This window comes from Octopus sinensis, linkage group LG19 (assembly GCF_006345805.1).
Source record: "Octopus sinensis linkage group LG19, ASM634580v1, whole genome shotgun sequence".
NCBI lineage: Eukaryota > Metazoa > Mollusca > Cephalopoda > Octopoda > Octopodidae > Octopus > Octopus sinensis.
Genome location: NC_043015.1, coordinates 22,206,128 through 22,221,127, shown reverse-complemented (window position 1 = coordinate 22,221,127; position 15,000 = coordinate 22,206,128). Strand labels below are relative to the sequence as shown.

At 63.8% G+C, this 15,000-nt stretch overlaps 1 long non-coding RNA gene and 1 other non-coding gene across 2 annotated transcripts in view; one reads left to right on the top strand and one right to left on the bottom strand.

Annotated features, from left to right (window-relative positions):
- Positions 1–1,841: 1,841 nt before the first annotated feature.
- On the top strand, positions 1,842–2,000 carry LOC115222409. The gene has a single exon (XR_003882700.1). It is a non-coding gene; the product is annotated as a 5.8S ribosomal RNA (ribosomal RNA).
- A 1,174-nt stretch (positions 2,001–3,174) lies between these two features.
- Positions 3,175–15,000, bottom strand: part of LOC115222359 — a 12,442-nt gene continuing 616 nt past the window's right edge. The window contains exons 1-3 of the long non-coding RNA XR_003882693.2: positions 14,744–15,000; positions 8,708–8,713; positions 3,175–3,186 (exon numbers count right to left, since the gene is read on the bottom strand). The exon at positions 14,744–15,000 is cut by the window's right edge and continues 616 nt beyond it. This is a non-coding gene — a long non-coding RNA (uncharacterized LOC115222359). The remainder of the gene's footprint in view (positions 3,187–8,707; positions 8,714–14,743) is intronic.

Sequence of the window (15,000 nt, the reverse complement as noted above, 5' to 3'; positions counted from 1 at the left end):
GCCGCTCTCCTTCGCGTCCGGCGCTGCGGCCGCGTCCGGCTGCCGTCCCCCGTTCGCGGGGGTTCGGTCGCGGCGTGGTTGCGGCGTCGGTTGCGGAGCGGCGGCGGTGACCCGGTCGGCTCGGCCCGCGCGAGCCCGGCGGCGGCACGCCGTCGCGTCCGGGCCAGTCGGTTGGCGACCGCAGCGCTTCTTAGAGGGACGGGCGGCAGAAAGCCGCACGAGGCGGAGCGATAACAGGTCTGTGATGCCCTTAGATGTCCGGGGCCGCACGCGCGCTACACTGGAGGTATCAGCGGGCGCGTCTCCCCCGGCCCGAGAGGGTCGGGAAACCTCTGAACCACCTCCCGTGATAGGGATCGGGGCCTGGAACCAACCCCGTGAACGAGGAATTCCCGGTAGGCGCGGGTCATCAGCCCGCGTCGATCACGTCCCTGCCCTTTGTACACACCGCCCGTCGCTACTACCGATCGAACGGTCCGGTGAGGTCCTCGGATCTGGCCGACGAGTCCGCTTACGCGCGGCGGCGTTCCGCGCCGTCGTCGGCGCGTTCTCTGGTGGCCCGGAGAAGACGACCGAACCCGATCGCTTAGAGGAAGTAAAAGTCGTAACAAGGTTTCCGTAGGTGAACCTGCGGAAGGATCATTAGCGCCGTGTTCTCGAAAGAGAAGAAGAAGGAACTGAACGTTCGCGATCCGCCCGATTTCTTTTTTTTTTTCGTATGTAAGTCGCGGCCGGGCCCCCTCGCCCGAGTACCACCGAATGCTCTTGATTCGGCCCTCTAACAGCGCAGCAGTAACCGTCGCGGGGCAGCCCGCCGTCACACGCCGCGACACTCTCTGCTGCCGACAGCGCAACCACCCTGCCGGCGTCGGCCCGCCCTCATGGCGCTCGGACGACGGGGCTTGCACGCTTTGCGAGCTCCATGACCATTTTCTCTCTTCCTTCCTTCCTGCCTCGCCGACCGCGCGATTCGGCCTAGGCCGTGGGCGCCGCCCGGCGCCTTCCGATGACCACCGTAACGCGCGGCCGTCTTTTTATTTCCTCGCCTCCTAGCGCGCAGTCTCTTCGCGAGACTTGCCGAGCCGTAAGTCGCGGCCGGGCCCCCTCGCCCGAGTACCACCGAATGCTCTTGATTCGGCCCTCTAACAGCGCAGCAGTAGCAGTCGCGGCAGCCCGCCGTCACACGCCGCGACACTCTCTGCTGCCGACAGCGCAACCACCCTGCCGGCGTCGGCCCGCCCTCATGGCGCTCGGACGATGGGGCTTGCACGCTTTGCGAGCTCCATGACCATTTCTCTCTTCCTTCCTGCCTCGCCGACCGCGCGATTCGGCCTAGGCCGTGGGCGCCGCCCGGTGCCTTCCGATGACCACCGTAACGCGCGGCCGTCTTTTTATTTCCTCGCCTCCTAGCGCGCAGTCTCTTCGCGAGACTTGCCGAGCCGTAAGTCGCGGCCGGGCCCCCTCGCCCGAGTACCACCGAATGCTCTTGATTCGGCCCTCTAACAGCGCAGCAGTAACCGTCGCGGGGCAGCCCGCCGTCACACGCCGCGACACTCTCTGCTGCCGACCGCGCAACCACCCTGCCGGCGTCGGCCCGCCCTCATGGCGCTCGGACGACGGGGCTTGCACGCTTTGCGAGCTCCATGACCATTTCTCTCTTCCTTCCTTCCTACCTCGCCGTTGGCGTCGGCAGTGGCGCGCTTCGTTCCGCTGTCGACGCCTTCGGAACTCATTTTATTTTTTTCCGTCGCGCGGTGCCGGCCTCCTGTCGGGGGCCGCTGCCGCTTTCCTTTTTTTTTTCTTTCCGTGCGTCTAGCGCGTAGTAGTAGCAAATATACCGAAACCCTGGACGGGGGATCACTCGGCTCGTCCGTCGATGAAGAGCGCGGCTATCCGCGTGAACTGATGCGAATTGCAGGACTCAGTGAACATCGACACCTCGAACGCACATTGCGGCCCCGGGATCCTATCGTCCCGGGGCCCCGTCCGGTCGAGAGGCGGTCAAGACACGAAAACGCAGTCCGCCGCGGCCGTTGGCTGCGGCGGGGAGTCGGGAGTCGCAGGAAAGGGCGGCGCACGCCGCGAGGCCCGCACGTTATCTCGCGCGCGCGAGCCGCCGCCGCTCGATCGTCCGTCTCCCGTAATGCCAGACCGTCATCGTTGCGAAGCGCTGTTGCGGAGGAGGGAGCCCGCCGAAGTTGCGGAAGCAGAGGAGTAAGGGATCGCAGTAGCAGGAACGACGACAACGACGACACGGCGAGGCCCCTCGTCGCGTCCGCGTCTTCTTCCTCTGCGTTCCTCTCCGAGCGACCGCCGCCCTCCGCCGCAGCCGCCGCCGTCTCGTCTTTCGGCGTTCGCTCTGTGGGAACATCTCTTTCGTGCGAGCGTTCGTGCCGATCGACAGCGGTGGTGTGCGCAGCAGCCGTCTCTTTTGCAGCGTCTCCTTTTTTTTATTCGCGCTGCCCTCGACTCGGACGCGATTACCCGCCGAACTTAAGCATATCGCTAAGCGGAGGAAAAGAAACCAACCGGGATTCCCTAAGTAACGGCGAGTGAACCGGGAGAAGCCCAACGCCGAATCTCGTCGGCCGCGCCGGTCGTCGAGAGCTGTGGCGCAAGGGTCGTACACGGTCGATCGTTTCGCCCGGCTAGGTTCGGAGTCCCCTCGATCGGGGCTGCCCAGAGCGGGTGCCAGGCCCATTCGGAGCCGGCGGCGATCGGCGGTGTTCATCGGCCCGAGAGTCGGGTTGCTTGGGAACGCAGCCCAAAGCGGGTGGTAAGCTCCATCCAAGGCTAAATACGGGGACGAGTCCGATAGCCGACAAGTACCGCGAGGGAAAGTTGAAAAGAACTTTGGAGAGAGAGTTCAAGAGACCGTGAAACCGCCCAGGGGTAAACGGGTAGGACCGCTCACCGCGATCGCGAGGGGACTCAGTCCGCTGCTTCACGCCGAGGCGCCGTCGTCGCCGACGAACGCGCCGGTGGCGGCCGCTCGTTCCGCGGGCGGTCGTCTGCCGCCTCGTCGGCGTTTGATTCCCGGGGCGCCGGCATCGGACGCACTTCCCCTCCGATCCGTCGTCGCGACCCGTTTCCCGTCGGGCCGGTAGGCGCGCGGCGTCCGCAGGTCGCAGACGAGAGCCCCGTCGCCGCCGCGCAAGCGGCGGTCGGTGGGATCCACGCGCTCTTCTCGACCGGGCCCGTCGCTCCACGTAAAGCGCAGGCACGGCTAACCGACGGAGACGGGCAAACGCACCTCGCCCTTAGCACGAACGACGCAGCGAGTCGCGCGCGGCCTCTTCGCGGAGGTCGCGAGCGACGCGGCCGCCCGCGCGCCGCGACTGCGCGGAAACCCCTCGCAAGGGGGGCGACGCGCGTTGCGGTCGCGGGACACCTTCCGCCCGAAAAGCCGCCCGCTGCCGCCGGTCAGCGACGAGCATCGGCAACCTACCCGACCCGTCTTGAAACACGGACCGAGGAGTCCCAGTCGACTGCGAGTCGTTGGAGCCTTTCACTTCGCGAACTCCGACGGCACAGCGAAAGCGAGAACGTGACACGACGTCGCCGTCTCGCCCTCCGGCGGGACGGCGCTTCGAAGCATCGTTCCCGGGTCGGGTCCGCGCGTTCGCCGCGACGTTCGCGTCCTCCGGCGTTCCCGCTCCGACTCAGGTGTAGCAGGCGGCCGGGGACCCGAAAGATGGCGATCCACGCCCGGTCGGGACGAAGCCAGAGGAAACTCTGGTGGAAGTCCGAAGCGCCTCTGACGTGCAAATCGATCGTCGGAACCGGGTGTAGGGGCGAAAGACCAATCGAGCCGTCTAGTAGCTGGTTCCCTCCGAAGTTTCCCTCAGGATAGCTGGCGCCAGCGGGAGAACGACACGCAATTCCGTCCGGTAAAGCGAACGACTGGAGGCCCCGGGGACGTTGACGGCCTCGATCTACTCTCGAACTCGGAACGGGCGAAACGGGCCGCTCCTCTCCCGATCGGAGGCGGCCGCCGTTATGCGACGACGAATGCACGGTGCCAAGTGGGCCACTTTTGGTAAGCAGAACTGGTGATGTGGGATGAACCGAACGTCCGGCTAAGGTGCCCTACGCTTCGCCCATTAGATCCCCGAAAGGGTGTCGGTCGATATAGACAGCAGGACGGTGGCCACGGAAGTCGGAATCCGCTCAGGAGTGTGTAACAACTTACCTGCCGAATCGACCGGCCCCGAAAATGGATGGCGCTGGAGCGAGCGACCGATGCCGGACCGGCCGGGCGATAGGTTGCGCGATCGCCGGCGAGGCGACTTTCCGATGCCCGGTCGAGTAGGAGGGCGCCGCGGCGTGCATGGAAGATACGGATATGGTACCTGTAGAGCGCCGCGTCTCGGGCGGCGTCCGGTGTCCACGCGCATCGAAGCGGCGATTTCACTTGAGAGAGTTCTCGGTCGAGTGCGCGAGTCGAAAGAGTTATGCGGCCGGTCGATTGCCGGGGAGTAAGTCTGAGTTACGACGAAGACCACGAGTGTGTGTGTCCGTGTGTTATCCACGCGCATCGAAGCGGCGATTTCACTTGAGAGAGTTCTCGGTCGAGTGCGCGAGTCGAAAGAGTTATGCGGCCGGTCGATTGCCGGGGAGTAAGTCTGAGTTACGACGAAGACCACGAGTGTGTGTGTCCGTGTGTTATCCACGCGCATCGAAGCGGCGATTTCACTTGAGAGAGTTCTCGGTCGAGTGCGCGAGTCGAAAGAGTTATGCGGCCGGTCGATTGCCGGGGAGTAAGTCTGAGTTACGACGAAGACCACGAGTGTGTGTGTCCGTGTGTTATCCACGCGCATCGAAGCGGCGATTTCACTTGAGAGAGTTCTCGGTCGAGTGCACGAGTCGAAAGAGTTATGCGGCCGGTCGATTGCCGGGGAGTAAGTCTGAGTTACGACGAAGACCACGAGTGTGTGTGTCCGTGTGTTATCCACGCGCATCGAAGCGGCGATTTCCCTTGAGAGAGTTCTCGGTCGAGTGCGCGAGTCGAAAGAGTTATGCGGCCGGTCGATTGCCGGGGAGTAAGTCTGAGTTACGACGAAGACCACGAGTGTGTGTGTCCGTGTGTTATCCACGCGCATCGAAGCGGCGATTTCACTTGAGAGAGTTCTCGGTCGAGTGCGCGAGTCGAAAGAGTTATGCGGCCGATCGATTGCCGGGGAGTAAGTCTGAGTTACGACGAAGACCACGAGTGTGTGTGTCCGTGTGTTATCCACGCGCATCGAAGCGGCGATTTCACTTGAGAGAGTTCTCGGTCGAGTGCGCGAGTCGAAAGAGTTATGCGGCCGGTCGATTGCCGGGGAGTAAGTCTGAGTTACGACGAAGACCACGAGTGTGTGTGTCCGTGTGTTATCCACGCGCATCGAAGCGGCGATTTCCCTTGAGAGAGTTCTCGGTCGAGTGCGCGAGTCGAAAGAGTTATGCGGCCGGTCGATTGCCGGGGAGTAAGTCTGAGTTACGACGAAGACCACGAGTGTGTGTGTCCGTGTGTTATCCACGCGCATCGAAGCGGCGATTTCACTTGAGAGAGTTCTCGGTCGAGTGCGCGAGTCGAAAGAGTTATGCGGCCGATCGATTGCCGGGGAGTAAGTCTGAGTTACGACGAAGACCACGAGTGTGTGTGTCCGTGTGTTATCCACGCGCATCGAAGCGGCGATTTCACTTGAGAGAGTTCTCGGTCGAGTGCGCGAGTCGAAAGAGTTATGCGGCCGGTCGATTGCCGGGGAGTAAGTCTGAGTTACAACGAAGACCACGAGTGTGTGTGTCCGTGTGTTATCCACGCGCATCGAAGCGGCGATTTCACTTGAGAGAGTTCGCGAGATGCACGCGCTCGATTCGGCGACGCGGTCCGTCCCGTAAAATCCCGAAAGATGACAAACTGCGGCTAGCGCTATGTAGCGGCAGGCCTGCGCAAGGCCTGCGCCGTTCGCCCGCGTCTCCGCCGCCGAACCGTGCGTGAAATCGAAAGCACGAAACTAAGCTGGCGGTCTCGGCCACGTACGCGCGGACCTAGCCGCGACCGATGCTGCGAGGTACAGGCGTTCGATACGGCGACGTGGTCCGTCTCGTAAATTCCCGAAAGATGACAAACTGCTGCCGGAGCCGGTAGCGGCGGGCCTGCGCCCGCTTCCGCCCGCGCCTCCGCCGCGCTACCGCGAGGCCGATATGAAGTTTGAGCGGAGCTCTCGCATACGTACACGTGGATGTAGGCGCGATCGATGCCGTCAGTCGCCGGGAGTGCGTGGCGATATGCACCGGGTAAAAACAGCGACGTGGTCCGACGCGTGAGTCAAGGAGGTGCTCGGACCGTAAGCAAACGGATCGGCCCCGGCTGGATAGTCACGCCTCTAGGTGACCGTCGCACCCCAAGGGGTCAAGACTATATTAGGGGCTTGCAGTCGGCAGGTTTCATGCCTCGGGGACCGTTCGCCAGGACGCCAGAGACGTCAGCCTGCGACGCCGTCAGCCCGGCGGGCGGCCGCCGCCTTCGCGCCGCCTCGCTTTCTCCCGTTCGTCCGCGAGCCGCGGGGCCGTTAGCGGCAGACCCGCGCCGGTCGCCCGGTCCTCCGCCGCGCTACCGTGCCCGAAACCGAAAGAACGAACCCCACGCTCGCGGTACGGCCCACGGACGCGTGGACGTAGCCGCCACCGATGTCGGAAGGGCGTTCACGAGATGCACGCCGTCGATACGGCGACGCGGTCCGTCCCGTAAAAACCCGAAAGATGGCAAACTGCGGCTAGCACGGTCGCCCGTTGCTCCGCCGCCCTAACGTGACCGAAATCGAAAGAACGAACTCGAGCGTGCGGTATCGCCCGCGTACGCGTGGACGTAGCCGCGACCGATGTCGCGAGGTGCGGGCGATGCGGCGACGCCGCGGTCCGTCCCGTAAATTCCCGAAAGATGACAAACTGCGGCCGGTGCAGGCAACGGCCGATAGCGGTGGCCATGCGCCCGCCTTCTGCCGCCTTCGTCCGCAGTCCCGCCGCGCGACCGCGAGGTTCAAGCGGGGCTCGAGCGAAACCTGCGCTCTCGCCCACGTACACGTGGACGTAGGCGCGATCGATGCCGTCAGTCGCCGGGAGTGCGAGGCGATATGCACCGGGCAAAAACAGCGACGTGGTCCGACCCGTGAGTCAAGGAGGTGCTCGGACCGTAAGCAAACGGATCGGCCCCGGCTGGATAGTCACGCCTCTAGGTGACCGTCGCACCCCAAGGGGGTCAAGACTATATTGAGGGCTTGCAGTCGGCAGGTTTCATGCTCGGGGACCGATCGGCAGGATTCCAGAGACGTCAGCCTGCGACGCCGGGGCACGTTTTCGAGACCCGAATTCCGACTACGAGCTTTTCAAACGCAACAATTTTAATATACGCTACCGGAGCTGGAATTACCGCGGCTGCTGGCACCAGACTTGCCCTCCGGTCGATCCTCGTTAACGGATTTGAAGTGTACTCATTCCGATCGCGGGGCCTCGACAGAGTCCCGCGTCGTTATTTTTCGTCACTACCTCCCCGTGCCGGGAGTGGGTAATTTGCGCGCCTGCTGCCTTCCTTGGATGTGGTAGCCGTTTCGCATGCTCCCTCTCCGGAATCGAACCCTGATTCCCCGTTACCCGTTGCCACCACGGTCGGCACTGACCGGGCCGTCGACAGTTGATAGGGCGGACTCGCGGGGGACCCGTCGCGCGAAGGCTAGTGCGATACTAGCCCGTGCGATCGTACTGACAGTTATCCAGAGTCACCAAAATCGAAGGGCGTGAAGCCGCCGCACGCCTAAGACCCGCGCGCGGAAGGCGCGGCGGCTGCTGCGACGGCCCGTACGCGTCGGTCTCAGTCTAATATTTGCGCCGCGACCAATGCGGAAGGCCGACCGTATCGTCGCGACCGGGAGGGACGGGCGCGGATGCGCCGCCCCAGATCCGGCCGAGCGGACGCCGGCGGCGAACGACGGCGACGCCGCGCGCGAAACGCGACGGCTGCCGAACGCCGTTTTCGAGCCCGACGCCCGGGTGCGACCTGCGATCGCGGCTTCGGTTGCATGTATTAGCTCTAGAATTGCCACAGTTATCCACTCTCCTCGCGGTGGAAGAATACGGTCCCGAGGATTAGGTCCGGTTCCTGAGCCATTCGCGGTTTCACCATTCGTTTACGGCATGAACTTACACTTGCATGGCTTAAGCTTTGAGACAAGCATATGACTACTGGCAGGATCAACCAGGTATCACCGACGTTACGTTTCGAGAGAACGAAGCGCGCGGCGGCGGCGGAAGCTCGGGAAGCAGCAGCCGCCGACGATCGGAAACGAGCACGAAAGGAATCGGAGGGGCCGAAAAAAACAGAGAGGCGCTAGGGCGCTCGCGAGTTCGGCCGCCGTTCGTATACGCGCGCGCCAGGAGAGGCGGAAACGACACGGGTCGACGCGCGAAGAAGCGTTCGCGATACAAGAAACGGTTTGCGATCCGACTGCCGCACACCGGGGCCGCTGCGGACGGGGCTCCGCTGCGGGTCGATTCGAAGTGGGGGCCGGTTCCGGGCGGAAGAGGAGGAGGAGGAGGCGGCGAAGAAGAAGGCCAGCGACTAGGTCGGCAGACGAGAGGGGCAGCGGCGATTGGCGCGGGCCCGCTGCAGCTTTTAGACTCGCCCGGCGCCCTACGCGTCGGTGGTCGTCGTCGTCGTCGCTTCCTCCACCCGATCCTTTCGAAACGGCTGCGACGAACTGCGTCCGGACTGCGGTCAACGAGCGAGTGCCATGACGGTGGTCGCCACGAATACGACGCGCGCCAAGGCGGGGCGATGCCGGGAAGGGAAAGAAAAAGCTGCAGAAACGCTACGAGGCAGCGAAACCCGGAGTTGAAGCCACGGTTCCGTCCAGGGAAGAAGGGACGGACACGGCACCGCTCTCTTTCGGAGACGCCGCGTCGCCTGTGGCGGAACGGGAAGCGACGGCTAGCCCGTCCGCCGCGCCGGCGGCGACGCGACACGAGGTCAGCGGCGTAACCTGACCGGGTCCTCGGCGGCGAAGACGAGGCCGGGGGTCGGAAGGAAGAAAAAAAAAAGAAAACGCGGTAACGAGAAGCGGTTCGATTGCGGGAGGACGAACCGATTGCGAGCGTGAAGAGGCGGGCAGAGGCGGGCGTCGAGGGAGCGCGTCTAAAAGGCGGGCGGTGTGGCGGCGGCGGCGGCAGACATTCGAGGACGCGCCAGCCGTGTAGAGTCGACCTTGCACCGGCAATAAGGGAGCCAACCGTTGGCAGAAAGGAGCGCCGACAACATCCCTTCCAGGCGGTCCACCTATGCCGTTCGGCCGCGACCCTACGTAAATAGCGCTTGTGCGGCGGTTGCCGGCGGGCGAGCGAAGGAAGGAAGGAAATAAGGCGGGCGGGCAAACGCGTGCGTCGAAAGGGTCGGGCGAACGCAGCGGCGTCTGAAAGGCGGGCGAAGGCGTGCGTCGATGATGCGGGTAGAACGCAGCGTCTAATAGGCGGGCGTGAAGAAGCGGACGTCCAGAGGCGGGCGAAGGCGGACGAAGGCGAGCTTCAAAAGGCGGGCGAAGGCGGGCAAACGCGGGCGTCAACGGGCGGGGCGGACGCAGCGTCTGAAAGGCGGGCGGTTCGGCGGCGGAAATTCGAGGACGCGCCGGCCGTGTAGAATCGATCTTGCACCGGCAAACGGGGAGCTAACCGTCATCAGAAAAGGAGCTACGAGGACATCCTTCCGAGACGCTAACCTATGCCGATCAACCACAACCCTACATATTAGTCTGGACCCCCTTGGGGTGCGACGGTCACCTAGAGGCGTGACTATCCAGCCGGGGCCGATCCGTTTGCTTACGGTCCGAGCACCTCCTTGTTCACGGGTCGGACCACGTCGCTGTTTTTACCCGGTGCATATCGCCACGCACTCCCGTCGACTGACGGCATCGATCGCGCCTACGTCCACGTGTACGCGGGCGAGAGCGCGAGTTTCGCTCGAGTCTTAATCGAGCCTCGCGGTAGCGCGGCGGAGCTGCGGGCGAAGGCGGTAGAAAGCGGGCGAATGCCCGCCGCAATCGGCCGTTGCCTGCACCGGCCTCACTTTGTCATCTTTCGGGAAATTTACGGGACGGACGGCGTCGCCGCATCGAACGCCCGCACGTCGCGACATCGGTCGCGGCTACGTCCACGCGTACGCGGGCGAGACCGCACGCTCGAGTTCGTGCTTAGAGGACTCTGGCGTCCTGCCGAACGGTCCCCGAGGCATGAAACCTGCCGACTGCAAGCCCCTATGGCGGCTACGTCCACGCGTACGGGGGTCGCACCGCGAGCTTAGGCTCGTTCTTTCGATTTCTTGCACGTCTGGGCGGCGGAGCAACGGGCGACCGTGCTAGCCGCAGTTTGCCATCTTTCGTGTTTTCACGGGACGCACCACGTCGCCGTATCGACGGCGTTCGTCTCGTGAACGCCTTCCGGCATCGGTCGCGGCTACGTCCACGCGTACGTGGGCGAGACCGCACGCTCAAGTTCGTTCTTTCGATTTCGGGCACGCTAGGGCGGCGGAGCAACGGGCGACCGTGCTAGCCGCAGTTTGCCATCTTTCGGGTTTTTACGGGACGGACCGCGTCGCCGTATCGAAGGCGTGAATCTCGTGAACGCCCTTCCGACATCGGTGGCGGCTACGTCCACGCGTCCGTGGGCCGTACCGCGAGCGTGGGTTCGTTCTTTCGGTTTCGGGCACGGTAGCGCGGCGGAGGAACGGGCGACCGGCGCGGTTCTGCCGCCAACGGCCCCGCGGCTCGCGGACGAACGGGAGAAAGCGAGGCGGCGCGAAGGCGGTGGCCGCCCGCCGGGCTGACGGCGTCGCAGGCTGTCGTCTCTGGAATCCTGCCGAACGGTCCCCGAGGCATGAAACCTGCCGACTGCAAGCCCCTAATATAGTCTTGACCCCCTCGGGGTGCGACGGTCACCTAGAGGCGTGACTATCCAGCCGGGGCCGATCCGTTTGCTTACGGTCCGAGCACCTCCTCGACTCACGGGTCGGACCACGTCGCTGTCTTCACCCGGTGCATATCGCCACGCAATCCCGGCGACTGACGGCATCGATCGCGCCTAAGTCCACGTGTACGCGAGCGAGAGCGCGAGTTTCGCTCGAGTCCCACTTCGGCCTCGCGGTAGCGCGGCGGCGCTGCGGGCGAAGGCGGTAGAAGGCGGGCGAATGCCCGCCGCAATCGGCCGTCGCCTGCACCGGCCGCACTTTGTCATCTTTCGGGGAATTTACGGGACGGACCACGTACTCCTATCGAGCGCCGGTATCTCGTGAACGCCTCCCGGCACCGATGGCGGCTACGTCCACGCGGACGGGGGTCGCACCGCGAGCTTAGGTTCGTTCTTTCGATTTCGGGCACGTCTGGGCGGCGGAGCAACGGGCGACCGTGCTAGCCGCAGTTTGCCATCTTTCGTGTTTTCACGGGACGCACCACGTCGCCGTATCGACGGCGTGCATCTCGTGAACGCCTTCCGGCATCGGTCGCGGCTACGTCCACGCGTACGTGGGCGAGACCGCACGCTTAAGTTCGTTCTTTCGATTTCGGGCACGCTAGGGCGGCGGAGCAACGGGCGTGACTATCCAGCCGGGGCCGATCCGTTTGCTTACGGTCCGAGCAGCTCCTTGACTCACGGACCACGTCGCTGTTTTTGCCCGGTGCATATCGCCTCGCACTCCCGGCGACTGACGGCATCGATCGCGCCTACGTCCACGTGTACGTGGGCGAGAGCGCAGGTTTCGCTCGAGCCCCGCTTGAACCTCGCGGTCGCGCGGCGGGGCTGCGGACGAAGGCGGCAGAAGGCGGGCGCATGGCCACCGCTATCGGCCGTTGCCTGCACCGGCCGCAGTTTGTCATCTTTCGGGAATTTACGGGACGGACCGCGGCGTCGCCGCATCGAACGCCCGCACCTCGCGACATCGGTCGCGGCTACGTCCACGCGTACGCGGGCGATACCGCACGCTCGAGTTCGTTCTTTCGATTTCGGTCACGTTAGGGCGGCGGAGCAACGGGCGACCGTGCTAGCCGCAGTTTGCCATCTTTCGGGTTTTTACGGGACGGACCGCGTCGCCGTATCGACGGCGTGCATCTCGTGAACGCCCTTCCGACATCGGTGGCGGCTACGTCCACGCGTCCGTGGGCCGTACCGCGAGCGTGGGGTTCGTTCTTTCGGTTTCGGGCACGGTAGCGCGGCGGAGGACCGGGCGACCGGCGCGGGTCTGCCGCTAACGGCCCCGCGGCTCGCGGACGAACGGGAGAAAGCGAGGCGGCGCGAAGGCGGCGGCCGCCCGCTGGGCTGACGGCGTCGCAGGCTGACGTCTCTGGCGTCCTGCCGAACGGTCCCCGAGGCATGAAACCTGCCGACTGCAAGCCCCTAATATAGTCTTGACCCCCTTGGGGTGCGACGGTCACCTAGAGGCGTGACTATCCAGCCGGGGCCGATCCGTTTGCTTACGGTCCTAGCACCTCCTTGACTCACGCGTCGGATCACGTCGCTGTTTTTACCCGGTGCATATCGCCACGCACTCCCGGCGACTGACGGCATCGATCGCGCCTACGTCCACGTGTACGTATGCGAGAGCTCCGCTCAAACTCCATATCGGCCTCGCGGTAGAGCGGCGGAGGCGCGGGCGGAAGCGGGCGCAGGCCCGCCGCTACCGGCTCCGGCAGCAGTTTGTCATCTTTCGGGATTTTACGGGACGGACCGCGTCGCCGAATCGAGCGCGTGCATCTCGCGAACTCTCTCAAGTGAAATCGCCGCTTCGATGCGCGTGGATAACACACGGACACACACACTCGTGGTCTTCGTCGTAACTCAGACTTACTCCCCGGCAATCGACCGGCCGCATAACTCTTTCGACTCGCGCACTCGACCGAGAACTCTCTCAAGTGAAATCGCTGCTTCGATGCGCGTGGATAACACACGGACACACACACTCGTGGTCTTCGTCGTAACTCAGACTTACTCCCCGGCAATCGACCGGCCGCATAACTCTTTCGACTCGCGCACTCGACCGAGAACTCTCTCAAGTGAAATCGCCGCTTCGATGCGCGTGGATAACACACGGACACACACACTCGTGGTCTTCGTCGTAACTCAGACTTACTCCCCGGCAATCGACCGGCCGCATAACTCTTTCGACTCGCGCACTCGACCGAGAACTCTCTCAGTGAAATCGCCGCTTCGATGCGCGTGGATAACACACGGACACACACACTCGTGGTCTTCGTCGTAACTCAGACTTACTCCCCGGCAATCGACCGGCCGCATAACTCTTTCGACTCGCGCACTCGACCGAGAACTCTCTCAAGTGAAATCGCCGCTTCGATGCGCGTGGATAACACACGGACACACACACTCGTGGTCTTCGTCGTAACTCAGACTTACTCCCCGGCAATCGACCGGCCGCATAACTCTTTCGACTCGCGCACTCGACCGAGAACTCTCTCAAGTGAAATCGCCGCTTCGATGCGCGTGGATAACACACGGAAACACACACTCGTGGTCTTCGTCGTAACTCAGACTTACTCCCCGGCAATCGACCGGCTGCATAACTCTTTCGACTCGCGCACTCGACCGAGAACTCTCTCAAGTGAAATCGCCGCTTCGATGCGCGTGGATAACACACGGACACACACACTCGTGGTCTTCGTCGTAACTCGGCTCTGCTTATCGCTAGACAGTAGTAGATAGGGACAGCGGCAATATCCTCGTCGCCTTCGATCCGTTCACCTGAAGAGAGTCCAAGTTACTCCCGCCGTTTACCCGCGTTCGATACCGAGAACTTCTTCAAGCCCGTACCCTCGGCTCTGCATTCGCTAGACAGTAGATAGGGACACGCTCCTCGCCCTGGATCCGTTCACGCGGCGCCTCGATAATCGGACGACGATGCCCAGAAGTCGCCGCTTCGACAACAGGCAGTCGCGGTTTTCCACTGGGAGATCGTACGTCGCTCCGCGACACCGGGGCCCGGGGCCCGACCCGGACGCCGACGACTCGTCGGCGGTACAGAAATTTACGTTAGAAATGGGCGCCGCATGCTGGCGCAGCAACCCCGTCTACTCGCGCACTAAGCAGGAGGTTCCGTTTCTTCCACTTCTCACTTAAACGAACCCGCAACGGAGCGCGCGCTGCCAAGCCGATGCGCGCTGCCAAGCCGATGCGCGCTGCCAAGCCGATGCGCGCTGCCAAGCCGATGCGCGCTGCCAAGCCGATGCGCGCTCGATTCGGCGGCCGAGACGAAGGCGGTTACGGCGACGACGACTATTACCGCGCGCCGAGTCGTTCGACGCAGACAAGACGTGACGAGACGAGACGAGACACAACGCAACACAACACTTCCTAACTCCTCCGACTCCGAGCCGCAACAATTTCGCCATCTTTCCTCACCTCCTCCCGCTTCTCCGCCTCGAAGGGGCGGATCGTGTCGTTCGCGAGAAGAGATTCAATAGATCGCAGTGTGGTAGCTGCTCTACTAAGCACGTCACTCCGAACGGCAAGTCGGGTCGTATGCAAGCGATCCCTTTCGTCTCGATCTCTTCGAACTAGTCGGGGCGGGACGACGAGCAGACGACCACGGCGCGAACGCCGCAGCCGCCGCCGCGTCCCCGAATGGCAATTCCGCCGGCGACGCTGCCGCTCGCCGCGCGAACGCGACGGGCGGACGGCGAACGCCGAGCTAAGGCATGCGCCTTGAGGTTGAAACGCTTTTGGAAAACAACTCGGGTCCGGCTACGGTTCCGGATTAGAGGCGTTCAGCCGTTATCGCTCAGAGGCAGCCTGGCACCACCGCTCTATCGAGCGAGCGCGCAAACCGTTGCTCTGATCCCGCGGTTCCTCTCGTACTGGACGGGATAGCCGTAGCCGAGTTGACGTTGCCGACGCCCGCCTAAGGTCGGCCGGAGAAACGCCGGCGGCACGGCCAGGACGGACGGACGCGCGAGCGCGCCGCCGCCTCGACCG